General features: G+C 36.8%; 1 long non-coding RNA gene across 2 annotated transcripts in view; it reads left to right on the top strand.

The window, feature by feature from the left end:
* The window catches only part of LOC143682579 (uncharacterized), a 31,886-nt gene extending 18,985 nt beyond the window's left edge, over positions 1–12,901 (top strand). Inside the window, exons 3-4 of one of the 2 annotated variants that reach the window (XR_013175188.1) lie at positions 8,366–8,490; positions 12,063–12,901. This is a non-coding gene — a long non-coding RNA (uncharacterized LOC143682579). Of the gene's footprint in view, positions 1–8,365; positions 8,572–12,062 lie in introns of those variants that run through there. The other variant, XR_013175187.1, reaches the window with a different exon arrangement.
* Positions 12,902–13,439: the final 538 nt, after the last annotated feature.

Raw genomic sequence — 13,439 nt, 5'->3', positions numbered from 1 at the left:
TGTCATGACCAGTTCCCACTTAGATCAGCTGCCAGAGGGGCAGTCTGTTGCTTCATCTGATGTTTTTGCTGAGTTTGTTCCTGATTGTTGAAAACCTTGAAAGCAACCACCATAAACATTGCCATAGACATTCCTAGCCTTCCCTGTAACTTCTACAATTTATGTCAAATATCCTGAGCACTCTCATTAATAAAAGTCATGTTAATATTCTGGTGGTTTCTGGTCTTCCCACATCTTTATCAGAATACCTGTGGTATGCTTCAAAGATTCTTTCTTTGAAAGCAGAGGGATTCTCATTAGACTCTTATTGCACCTCACATATTTTGTTCAGAGATTTTTGTTTTGGACCCCCATCCTTAAGGCCAACTAAAATGTGTGTCTTAATAGTGATCTAAGCAAACTTTCTCCCTGAGGTCATTAGGATCCCAGAGGAGATCCATCTCAGAAATGCAGCACTTGGGCAGCTGCATAAAGCATCCTGAGGAGATATCTCTCATAAGTGTTCTGCTTCTTGCCTTGCTTTATCTAACACCATTAATCGTTCCTCCAAGGTTTGTAACACATTCATCCATGACTGAATATAGGCCCAGTTTGGGAAGTGTGGCAAATAGACGCAGTCTTTTCATTTGGTCTGGATTAGCCATGTGATTGGGTGTGCTATTTTTCCACTTTAACAAATGAGATATTGAAAACAGTGTGTGGACCAACACGGTTCCTCAAGAGTGTCCACATTAACTCCTAGAGGGACCTGACACTTTGGAAATTGCTCTGCCCCAGAAGTGATCATACCTTGTCCAAATTGCACACCACTATGGTTATGAGAGGGGGAGGTCATTTATTTAACATATGGATTATATTGGGGTGCTGGAGGAGTGCTAGGGTTCTCAGCCAGGCTCACAGGTAGTGGAAGGGGTGGAGATGGCCTTGCTTCCAGATCTCCATCGGGAGGTGTCACTACCCTCCACAGAGGTCGAATACAGTGACTATGAAACCATTCCTGCACCAGTAACAGGTGGTGGAGGTGATGGGAATTGGGAGGAAAGAAAGTCATCCAGTTGGTCCTCCTTACAAGTGAGTATTTCCACTAGGACCTCATCCAGGGGCTCCTTTTGATATACCTCACAAGGTTTACTTAAAAATTCTTTAAACATTCAAAAATTGTGAAATATAATTATATGTATATTTATTATATAATTTAAATATATTTTAAAATAAATACTTTATATTTATAAATTAAATATTTATAAAAATATTTTTTTAAAGCATTACATTTCAAAATACATTGTACAAGTAATTATAGAACAAATTTCAAGGTTTGGCATGGGTTACAAGTCCCATAAGTTTTGGTTTTTCCTTCTAGCTGCTCCAAGATACTAGAGACTAAAAGAGATATCAGTATAATGATTCAGCAGTCATACTAATTTGTTAAATCCTGTCTCCTCTGTTATAACTTCTCTTTCTCCTTTGATCCTTTTCCCAATCTTTAGGGGTACTTGGGCTATACCCATTCTAACTTTTTCTTGTTGGAGAGGGATGTTGATAATATGGGATAGGAGGATGGAACTAACTGATGTTCTTGGAGAGGCTGGCCCCTCTGGGCTTCAGGACTTTTCAGGAGCATTTCTGGAGGTTGTAGTTTTCTGAAAATTAATCTTGGAGCACTAAACTTTTGTAGAATCTCAGATAAAGCCCTACATGTTCTTTAGGATTGACAGGAATGATTTTGGTTGGGGTTTTGCAAACCATGGTGGACAGGAATATCTAGCTGAAGCTAGCATGAGAGAGGCTTCCAGAATAGCCTCTCAACTGTACTTGAACTCTCTTAGCCACTAATACCTTATTTTGTTACATTTTCACCATTTTAGTCAGGAAGGTGTTGACAATCCCACAATGTTAGGGCCAGGTTCATCCCTGGGAGTCATATCTCACATTGCCAGGGAGACTTTCATCCCTTTATGTCATGTCCCATATAGTGGGGAGAGTAATGATTTTCCTTGCAGAGTTGGGCTTAGAGAGAGAGAGATCACATCTGAGCAATAAAAGAGGTCCTCTGGAAGTAGCTCTTTGGCATAACTATAGGTAGTCTTAGCTTCTCCACTGCAGAAATAAGCTTCAACAAGAGCAAGCCTCATGATCAAGAGCTTGGTGTGTTGATATGGGAGTCCCTCTTGTTTGAGACAGAATCAAAGGTTTCCCCAGTAGTATAGCTTAATAGTTCCATATTTTTTCTCCAATCCCTCAAGGAACTTTGCCAATACTTTAAAATTATCTGCCCAACCTACTCCAGGATGTATCTGGGTATTACATTAAGCTATACAGAATTACAAACTCATTTCCATTCTGATCTCCATGTGTTTGGATTGTTTAAATGAGCTATCCAGACAAGTTGATTTACAGAAAATTTAAATTTTGGACAAAATAAACCTGTTTTCCTTTGGCCTCATCCCTTAGGTGAAGTTCTAAAATACAATGTCCTTCTTATTTCTACAGTGTGATTTTCCTTAGTCCTGACCCAATCAGCTTTGTTTTTATCTCAAACTGAGGTCTGATCTCTGTTTTGGTTTCTTTAATAGTTGTTGCATGTAGTAATGCTGACTTTCAGAGCTTCATAACTCCAACTCTGAGTCTTAGATGTCACACAGGTAGCCAAAGTTCCAGGGAGACCCCAGGTTATACATTCATAGCTTTGCCTCTCAAAATCTAGAAATAACATTTACAGCTCCAGACTAAATGTCACTGCTATAAGAGTTTACAATCTAGGCCCCCAATTTCTTATAAGTATTTTCTAAAAGAGACCATAAAATTCTCATTCATTTGTTTCTGGCCTATTTTGCATCACATAATGTCCCCAAGGTTCATTCACCTTGTTGTATGCCTTACAACTTCATTCCTTACTCTAGCTGCATAATAGTCCATCCTATGCATACCAGGTAGTTCACCATTCTACTTCTCAGTCAGTGTAAACTTCAGCAATGTCAATCCATTGGGAACCATGACTAATGTCCAAAGTCAACAATCCATGTCTCACATTATCTTCACTTAATTGTACAATCATCAACACTCTTAATTCTAGACAATTTTCATTGCTCCAAAAAGAAAAATAGCTGATAAACACACTCTCATTTAATAGAAAATCCAAATATCTCCTTAACTCTTCCCCCCCAACAGTTATTGATTGTTGATGTTTTCCTGTTAAATACAGACCATAGTAGACAATAGTACTTTCCCCCATACCCCTCTACTATATATTCTTTGTACAAGAGTCATACCTGTGAAGTCATTCATGCAAAAAAATTTATGTTTGTAGTGTTAATTGGTGGGATACATGGTTTAATACAACCCCTTTCAACAATGTTCACCTTCAACATGGCTATATTACTTATAGACCCACTAATGAACTGCCTTCATGCTATCCACTCTCTTACATCTAAGTTCAACTTTATTAGCTAAATGTTCATCCATCTGTAGCCTCTGAGTATTTCTAGGTCCCCTATATTCTACCTCATAAGTCTCACAATGTTTCCTTTTCTGTTGCAGTAGTCTCCCCCCATACAGCTTCCTCTGAATCTTCAAGGCACACTAAATTAAACCTTTTAACAACATTTTTTTCTTTGTACAACCCCACAAAGAGTTGAATTTAGGGCACTTCCTCTAATCTCTTGTTTTTCTTGCAATACATCTCTAATTGGATAATCACCTGTAGGTCAGGAGTCCCATTCTATGTCCAAGACCAGTTCACTGTGAAAAGGGTGATTTGGGCTTTTATAAGCCCAAACAGACAAAGAAATGGCCAGGATTCAGAAGAAAGCAAAAGCAAGAAAAAAAAATAGAAGAGGAAAACCTATTTGGTCAATATATCCTGTTACCTTGTAGGCCCCTCTTATTGGTGACTATTTGGGCTTTTGATCTTGTCCTTCAAAAGGGAAGAAGTTGCTGATATTAGATCATATAATATTTCATACCTACAGACAGAGCAAAGAAGTGTTTCTGGGAATAGAGAATAAGTTTTTGAGATTAGACCAACAGTAAATTATTTCAACAATGGCTTTTATGCTTAAGATAACTTCAAGACTGCTGGAGTGAAAAGATTATTTTAAAAAACACTTTTTTTTGCCTACTGGCAACTATATTAAACACTTTCAGCTAAAATATTATATTGAGTATTTTCTGTTTGTCCAGCAATCAATAGGCCATCTAATCTCTGGCTTTGTGCTTAGCAATAAACTCTTTCTTTCTTTGAAACCCTAGTGTCTTAACTTGGCTGTTATATGCATTAGGCAGAGAACCTTCCACTTTTGTCCAGCATTATATTGTGAAATTGAATCCACAATATCTCTGAGATATGCCTGTATTGTACTCATGGAAGGGACAATGTTGGGCAAGCTTTTCACTACTTCACATGGTATACCTCTTTTGCTGAGGTCCAGGAAAGAAATATCTCTGTGTCAGTAAGGCATGACCAGATTTCCTGTGAATAGCTATCTAATGTATACCTTTTGGGCCTTGTAACTAACTCCTCTTTGAGTTGGCTTCCAGGAAACTCAGAGGACAATTGGGGGACCCTTTGCAATAAGGGGATGAAAATGTAAGGCCATAAGTGAATGCTAAATGTGCCTGTTTACACTTTTATTCTGTCCTTATTTTTACTTCAGCCCAATATTTTATGGTGAAAGATGGAATACTTTCTATCTAAGATCAAGAACAAGGCAAAGATGTGCAGTCTTATCATTTCTATTACACAATGTGCTACCAAACAAATGAAATAAAAGGCAAAAGAGAAGTGATTACAAAACAGAAGTGAAAGTGTCTCATTTTGCAGGTGACATGATCATGTACATAGAAAATCCTAGGACAAAAAAGTTTCTAGATTAGTAAGTGAGTATGGTGCAACTGCAGGGCATAAGAATGATATACACAAGTCAATTTTATTTTGCAAGTACTATAAAATTAGGAAAATGAAGATTAGAAATTCAATTTATAATAGCATCAATATAATAAAATAATTAGGTATCAATTTAATGAAAGTATGCAAGATCTCTATACTGAAATACACATAGTACAGCTGAGAGAGAGTAATGACAATCTATGTAAATATTCTATGTAAAAGTGCCATATCAAGGATTGGAATATTCATTGTTAAGGTATTAATTCTCTCAAAGTTGGTTCATAGTTTGTATTAGTTTGTTAAGTGCTGCTGGAATGCAATATATCATAAACTGAATGGCTTTTATAAAGGGAATTTTTTTTTAAGTTACAAGTTTACAGTTCTAAGATGTGAAAGTGTCACAAACTAAGGTATCCAGAGAAAGATACCTTGACTCAAGAGAGGCTGATCTGGAAAGATATGGCTGGCTTCTGCTGTTCCTTTGGCTTTTCATTTCAAAAAGCCTCCCTGGGGGCATTTTCTTTTTGTATCTCCAAACTTCTGGGTCTCCTATTGGCTCTATTGCTTCTGTTATCCAAACATCTGCATCTGAGGTTTCTCCAAAATGTTTCCCCTTTTAAAAGACTCTAGTCAACTAATCAAGAGTGATCCTGAATGTGTGGAGTCATATCTCCATCTAATCAAAGGGTCACACCCACCACAGAAACAATCTATGGGGTTCAAACCCAAAACAATAAGTCTGCCACCACAAGACTGGACCAGGAAAGAAAACGTGGCTTTTTTGTAGTACATAACAGTTTCAAACCAGCACATTCCACCCTCTGTACCATGAAAAGACATGTTCTTTCCATACATAAAATACATTCATTCTATTACAATATCACAAAAGCCTTAAGCCATTTCAATAATACCATACAAAGTAAAAAGACAGTGTAAAATCTTATCGAAGTCGGTCACAGGCATGAGAAACTCAGAACAATTTATCTGCTGCCAGTATACAAAGGAGGGACAGCCATAGGATACATATTTCCACTACTGTAGGGAGAAATTGAAAGAAAAACATGGGTCAATGGACCCAAACAGTTCCAAAAACCTGCAGGGCAAACTCCATTAGATTTCAAAGTCTGAGTCATTTATCCTTGGGGCTTTAGGATGTGGCAGTCCCTCTCTTTTCAAGTGCCTACACAGCAGCCCTGCTCTCTGCCAATGCTGGGGTGAGAGATACAATACTGGGAATCATTGGGAGGACCACATTTTTCTTGGCTCCATTTGCTCCAAAGACTGGGGCAGCACCCAGGCTCACTGCCACCTCCAGGGCAAATGCTCAACCCTGACAATGGGGAGATCACCAGGCTCCCTCCATTCACGATTTATGCACTCCACTCTCTCTGAGGCTTGGGAAGCCAAAACTCTTCCTGAAGAATGAAGCAGAAGGCCTGCCCTCTGCTTCAGAGGCAAACTTACCCCCTTCCACCTGAATATGTGGGTTCACTCTCCTGGTCTGAGATTTCCTGGCTCCAGACCTTAGCTTCCATTGTTCTGCCTCTGAAGAAATTCTTCCTTCAATTTATCCATTTTAGTCAGGCTGGTGGTGGCTGTGTTTATACAGATCCTGCAACACACATCAGTTTTCTATGCAGTACACAGGGATCATAACCATTAGACAAGAGGACTTTCCACAAATCCTTTCTTAATAGCACCATCTCCAGTCCTTGCGTTTCCTGCAATGGCTTACTGCTTCCCTGTTTAGTTAAATCCTCATGTGGGGCACTAACCACTGAGGACTCACCTTCTGGAAGCCCAAATTTTTTTCCAACCATCAATTTCTGTTTTATTTGTACTCAAGAGTTCAGTTCTCAACTTATCCCTTTCCCTTCACATTTTACTATAAGTTGCAAGGAGCAGCCAACTGCATTTTACACATTTAGTTTGGTAATTTCCTCAGTTAAGTATCCCAGATGGTAGGTCACCTTTGAATTCTAGGTTCCATACAAGAGCCAAATTGGGCCAAATTCCCTGCCACTTTAAAACATGGATCACCTTTCTTCCAGTTCACAATAACAGATGCATTATTTCTATCTAAATCCTCATTAGGAGTATGTTTAGAATCCATATTTCAACCAATAGTCTTTTCAAGTGTTCTAAGCCTTCTCTATCAAGCTCCTCACAATTCTTCCAGTATTTTCCTTTTATCCATTAAAAAAACCATTCTAACTTATTTGGTATTTGCAAATCATAGCATCCCACTCCTGATACCAAAATCTATATTAGTTTGTTAAATGCTGTCAGAATGCAATTTATGAGAAATAGAACAGCTTTTATAAAGGGAATTTATTAAGTTATAAGTTTACAGTTCTTAGACCATAAAAGTGTCCAAACTAAGGCATCCAGAGAAATATACCTTGACTCAGGGAAGGCCAATCTGGGAAGGTCTGTGGCAGGCTTCTGCTGTTTCTATGGTTGTCATTTCAAGTAGCTTACCAGGGGGCATTTCTGGGTCTCCTGTTGGCCCTGTCACTTCTGTTCTCCAAGCATCTGCATCTGAGGTTTCTCCAAAATGTTTCCCCTTTTAAATGACTCTAGCCAACTTAAGAGCCACCGGGAATGTGTGGAGTCACATCTCCATCTAATCAAAAGATCACACTCACAATTGCTTGTGTCACATCTCCATGGAAGTAATACAATCAAATATCACACTCACAACTGGATTTGTCATGTCTCCATGGAAACAATCCAACTGAAGCTCAAACTCCAAACAATAGGTCTACCCCCCATAAGACCAGACTAGGAAAGAAAACATGGCTTTTCTGGGGTACATAGCAATTTCAAACCAGCATGTAGTTTAAATGCAATTCCAATCAAAATCATGGCAGGCTTTTAAAAAGAAAGTGACAAGCTGATTGTCCAATTTATATGGAAACAAAGGATTTTGAATAGCCAAAACATTTTAAAGAAGGTATTTGGAGGAGAAGCCACAGGATCAGATTTCAAAACTTATGGCAAACCTCCAGTAACCAGCCTAAGGATAGTCATGGATCAATGGAACACAAAAAGAGTGCATAATGAGAAATACATATATACATACACACACACACTCATGAAAATGACCTCAGTATACTTCAGTGGGGAAAGTGTAGGAGCAACAGTTAAAACAAGACCTGCAGAATTTGTTGGGAACAGCTGGTGTCAGGGTGATGGCAGCAGTAAAATGTGGAGATTGTTATGTAGAGCAGTCTGGGAGGAAGAGAATGTTTACTCCAAATGGTTATGTTAAGTATGAAGGAAGAGAGCACTGAAAAATAAGCACTCTGATTCCTCAGGAAATGCATGCACAACTTTGGTCACCCTGTAGTATATAGGCTGGATCTGCTTAAGAATAAAGTTGTCTGTTGTCCATTGTCTGTTATTGCTGACCTTCAGATTCCCTGATCCTGTCTCTTTCTCATCATTCCTTAATATCCTTCATGCTCCATTCCATAGGAAGCATCTGGTGCCCAACATAGGGCATGAAGAAGAAGACTCCAAAACAATATTGAGGAACCAAGGAAAAGTCTCTGTTAGAGGGACATTTGTCCAGCTGATAGAAGAGGACTTGAGTCATATTGGTAAGTAAGCATTTTCCTTGTAGCAACAGGGTAATGGGTAATCACAATAGTCAGCTGGAAGAGTATGTTTTTGTGTTGAAAACATTGTTAGAAACTACAGGGGACTCAATGGAGACTTCAGAGAAACCAATAACAATACTTCTGTACTAAAGAAAAGATCTTCTTTAGTACAGAAGCATTGTTATTGGTTTCAGCCTCAAGGCCTTAATGTTTTAAATCTAAAGTAATGGAAATTGGTTATGAAGGCTTTGTGGTGAGCATAACAAAATGGGGAAGATATTCTTGTTTCTATAATTCCTAAAAACTGCTCAATTATTATGATAGATTTAAAAGATTGCTTCTTTACCATACCTTTAGCAGAGCAAGATAAAGAAAAATTAATTTCTGAGCTTGTTCTTAATGAGCTACCTTTAAAGAAAAATATTTTAAGAAATTTAAAACTGAAAATTCTTGTTAAAAACTTTATATTGATGTTTCAAACATGCATTAACTAAAGTATTTTAAGTATTTAACATTATTCAAACAAATTTAATTTTGATGGTAATTATATGCGGTAAAATATTTGTTTAAAATAATGACAAGTATGAAAAATATAAAAGATGCATTTTTATTAATAGGAAAAAGAGAATAATTTTATCCTAAGATGAAATGAATAACTGTTACAAAATGAGAAAAATGTAGGACAAAGCCTGAACTAATATAGTAATTGCTGAGGGTTTGTAAAAAATGGAAATTATGGTCAAAATCAAGAAAGATTTAAATAATCTAAAATGACAATATTTTCTTGGACTCTTAGCCTGTTCTAATGAAAAGATACAAAAATTTTTTCCTAGACAGTCAGTGTATTAAAGCAAAGAGTCTGTGTTTTATCAGAATAACTTATGTTAACTTTTATCGTGTCATTATCTGTATAAAAAATACTGATTTTCTCCTAGGTATCATTATACTAGCAAAAGACTGTTTCTTTTCTTGCTCCAAACCAGGTGGCTTAATCTATTAATCTAAATAATATTTGCTGTAAATGAATCTACTACTGGCTAAATAATATTCAAATCATATAAATACCTAAATTCCTTTAAGCCAAAATATTTTAATGCTTCATCCAGTGTTTATATGAACTACATAAGTATAAACTAAATTTATCCCAAAATAATCATGGCTTATGTTGGGAACAGATCAGATTCGAGGGATGAATGCAAAGAAAAAATATACTTGTGGAGTCTGTTCTGTTCACCTGATGTTGCCATTACATGCAACTGATGTGGCTATTGTATGACCTTGGTAAGAAATAATTAAAATGTGCCCTCTAGCTGGGAGGACTGGCTATCCTCCCAGAAGGAGGTGTACTTTAATAAAGATATCTAGGTCCCAGGAAGCTCCTCTTGGAGTTCCCAGAGGACTTTGAAATACTTGAATTACAACTGCTAGTTCAGTGCACTGGGCTGAGGTATAAGGCATTTTCCAACTTTTGTTTTCCCCTGGGGTAACATATGCAGCCTGCCCATTACTACTACCATCAGTAAAGATAGTAATGGCTCCCTCTAGTGGGGAAGTCTGAACTATTTTAGGCAAAATCCATTGTATTCTTTTTAGAAATTGTAAAAGTTTTGACACAGGCAAATGATTATCGATTTGTCCTTTAAAATCACTTAATGCTATTTGCCAAGAGGTATTGAAGATAAATAGACTTTGAACCTCTTCCTTTGTGAGATCACATGCTATGCGATTAGGATTATGACCTCTTAATTGATAATATTTTGGTGACCTTTGGTCAGTTCCCAGAGAACCCAACTGGGCCCCGTCACATAAGCAAATGGGAATTTGGGCACTATTGTGGAAAATATCATAAAACCTGCATGCAATAAATTTAAAATTACCAAAAATGCACAGCCAATTATAAAGAATCTTCATTCCTGCATTCCTTTTCATTCAATCCAATGAATTCACTTTACAAAATCTGGTCATTTACTATGGGTACATGTCACTATTGACATTTATTCTGCTTTCATTTTTGCTACCTGCCACTTTAGGGATTCCTAATTATATGCTACAGAACCTGTTTGATATTTTACAAGGAGAATCTGATTTATTAAGCAAAAGGCAATTAACAGCTGTGGCTGAACAAGAATTACAATTAATTAAATAATGCATTCAAGAAGGACAGCTTGTTCAAATAGATCTAGAAAAACCTGTTGATTTTATTATTTTCTTTACCTTGCAATCTCCCACAGGCCTATTTTGGCAAGATGGTGTTTTAGAATGGATCTTTTTACCAAACAATTGACAAAAATGTTTAAATACATATCTGCAAAAAATCATCTCTTTAATAGCCAAAGGTCACCAAAGATATTATCAATTAAGAGGTCATAATCCTAATCGCATAGCATGTGATCTCACAAAGGAAGAGGTTCAAAGTCTATTTATCTTCAATACCTCTTGGCAAATAGCATTAAGTGATTTTAAAGGACAAATCGATAATCATTTGCCTATGTCAAAACTTTTACAATTTCTAAAAAGAATACAATGGATTTTGCCTAAAATAGTTCAGACTTCCCCACTAGAGGGAGCCATTACTATCTTTACTGATGGTAGTAGTAATGGGCAGGCTGCATATGTTACCCCAGGGGAAAACAAAAGTTGGAAAATGCCTTATACCTCAGCCCAGTGCACTGAACTAGCAGTTGTAATTCAAGTATCGCAAAATTTTCCTCAATCTCTTAATATTGTTTCTGATTCTGAATATGTCTGCCAAACAGTTATTCACATTGAGACAGCTTCTTTGTTTAGAGGAGATGAACTGTCCCAAATGTTTTTACATTTACAAACACTAGTCAGAAGTTGAATTAACCCCCTTTTTATCATGCATATAAGAGCTCATACTAATTTTCCAGGTCCTTTGTCATTACAAAACCAGCAAGCAGATACTCTTGTGGGGGTAATTCAGGATCCCACAACATTTCACAAATTGACTCATACTAATAGCAAAGGGCTGCAAAAGAAATTTCCATCTTTATCTAAACAGCAAGCTCAGGACATTGTTCGAAGTTGTCCAACATGTGGACCTTTAAATGCATTCCCATTTGCATGAGGGGTTAATCCTCAAGGTCAAAAAGCAAATGAATTATGGCAAATGGATGTTACTCATATTTCACATTTTGGTAAAATGCAAAAATATACATGTTATCATAGACACCTTTTTTCATTTCATATGGGCCACTGCACAACCTGGAGAACATTTCTGCCATGTTCAATCACATTTACTTAATGCTTTTGCTGTTATGAGATGCCCTCAATCTATTAAAATGGACAATGGTCCTGCTTATACAGGAAAGCAATTTTGTAAATTCTGTACTACTTTTCATATTACTCATATCACAGGAATTCCACATAATCTCTCTGGGCAAGGAATTATTGAATGAACAAACTGGACGCTAAAGTCTATGCTCCTAAAACAAAAAGGGAGAGATGATGATCAGGAGGATGATGTTCTGAAAATAAGTACACCTAAAGATCAATTAGCAAAAGCACTGTTTACTTTAAATTTTTGAAATATTTATGATAATTCATCACAGACTCCTGCAGAACAACATTTTAGTAATTTGGAAAAGAAAAATGATACAACCCAAACAGAACTGCAGCTGCAGCTGATCTATTGGAAAGATGTTAAGGATGATTTATGGAAACCAGGCATGATAAAGGTGTGGGGTAGGGAATTTGCTCTTGACATTGCAGATGATGGAAACTCGGTTTGGATTCCCTCGAAAAGAATAAAACCCAGACATGTCAACTCTGGTGAAAATAACTAAATGGGTAATGTACATTATAAGACATATAACTTTAACTGCTGAAGGACAGGGATATAATTATACTTATTGGGTTTACATTCCTAACCCACCTCTGCTGCAGGCCCTAACATGGGCAGATCCAACTTTACCAATATATCTGAATATTAGTTTAGGATTCCCAGGTCCAGTAGATTCAAGGCTTCCAAAACTACTTAAGGAAGAAGAAAAATGGTATCAAATTTAACTCTTCCATTTTTAGAAAGACCTATATGCATAAGTAATGAATTACTGTGTATGACAATAAGTAATCAAATTACATGGTTTAAGATCAAGAATGATTCTCATAATTATCTATGTGTATATCCCTCTTTTAACCCTATGGAATCAAATGATACTTGCCTATTATCTGGGAAAGAAAGTTGGAATGGATGGCAGTTATGTCATATGGATCGAGCCGTTATCATAATTAATGATTCCTATGAAATTGTAGGAGATGTGGCCCCTGTGGGGCCTCCCATCTCTAACTCAGAGATAATTGAGACTATATGGACAGGCAAGCTAAATCAGAGTTTAATACATAGAGGATGATTTGTGCCAAATCCTTGGGATAATAAATACAACATTAGTCTGAGAAATTTATGGAAAATTTTCCTAGGATTGGGACCAATTTTTATAGTGAATTCTAGCAACTATAACTTCTCTTTAAATAGCAGCCACAAACACTATATGCAAATATGTACTAGAGATCCATATGTATTTGTTAAAGGTCATATGCATATAAGAAATCAAACTTTTAATTGTGAGAATTGTTCTCTATTCACTTGTCTCCAGACATTTTTGTTGCAGGAAAATGAGATGATTATAGCAAGGAGAAGAAGAGATATTCGGCTGCCAGTGCAGATGTCAAGATCCTGGCAATCCTCTCCAGAAACACATATCCTGATCCATTTGGCAAAAGAATATCTGAAAAAGATTAAGAGACTAATTGGACTCATTATTGCACCTGTCATTGGAATCATTGGAATTATCACAGTGGCTGCAGTCGCTGGAACTGCATTGCATCAAACCATACAGATGCAGTGTTATGTTAGAGAATGGCATAAAAATGCCAGTGAACTGTGGCATAGTCTATCTCATATTGATGAGCAAATTAATAATAGACTA

This window comes from Tamandua tetradactyla, chromosome 5 (genome assembly GCF_023851605.1).
Source record: "Tamandua tetradactyla isolate mTamTet1 chromosome 5, mTamTet1.pri, whole genome shotgun sequence".
Lineage (NCBI taxonomy): Eukaryota > Metazoa > Chordata > Mammalia > Pilosa > Myrmecophagidae > Tamandua > Tamandua tetradactyla.
This window is presented reverse-complemented; position numbering and strand designations above follow the sequence as displayed.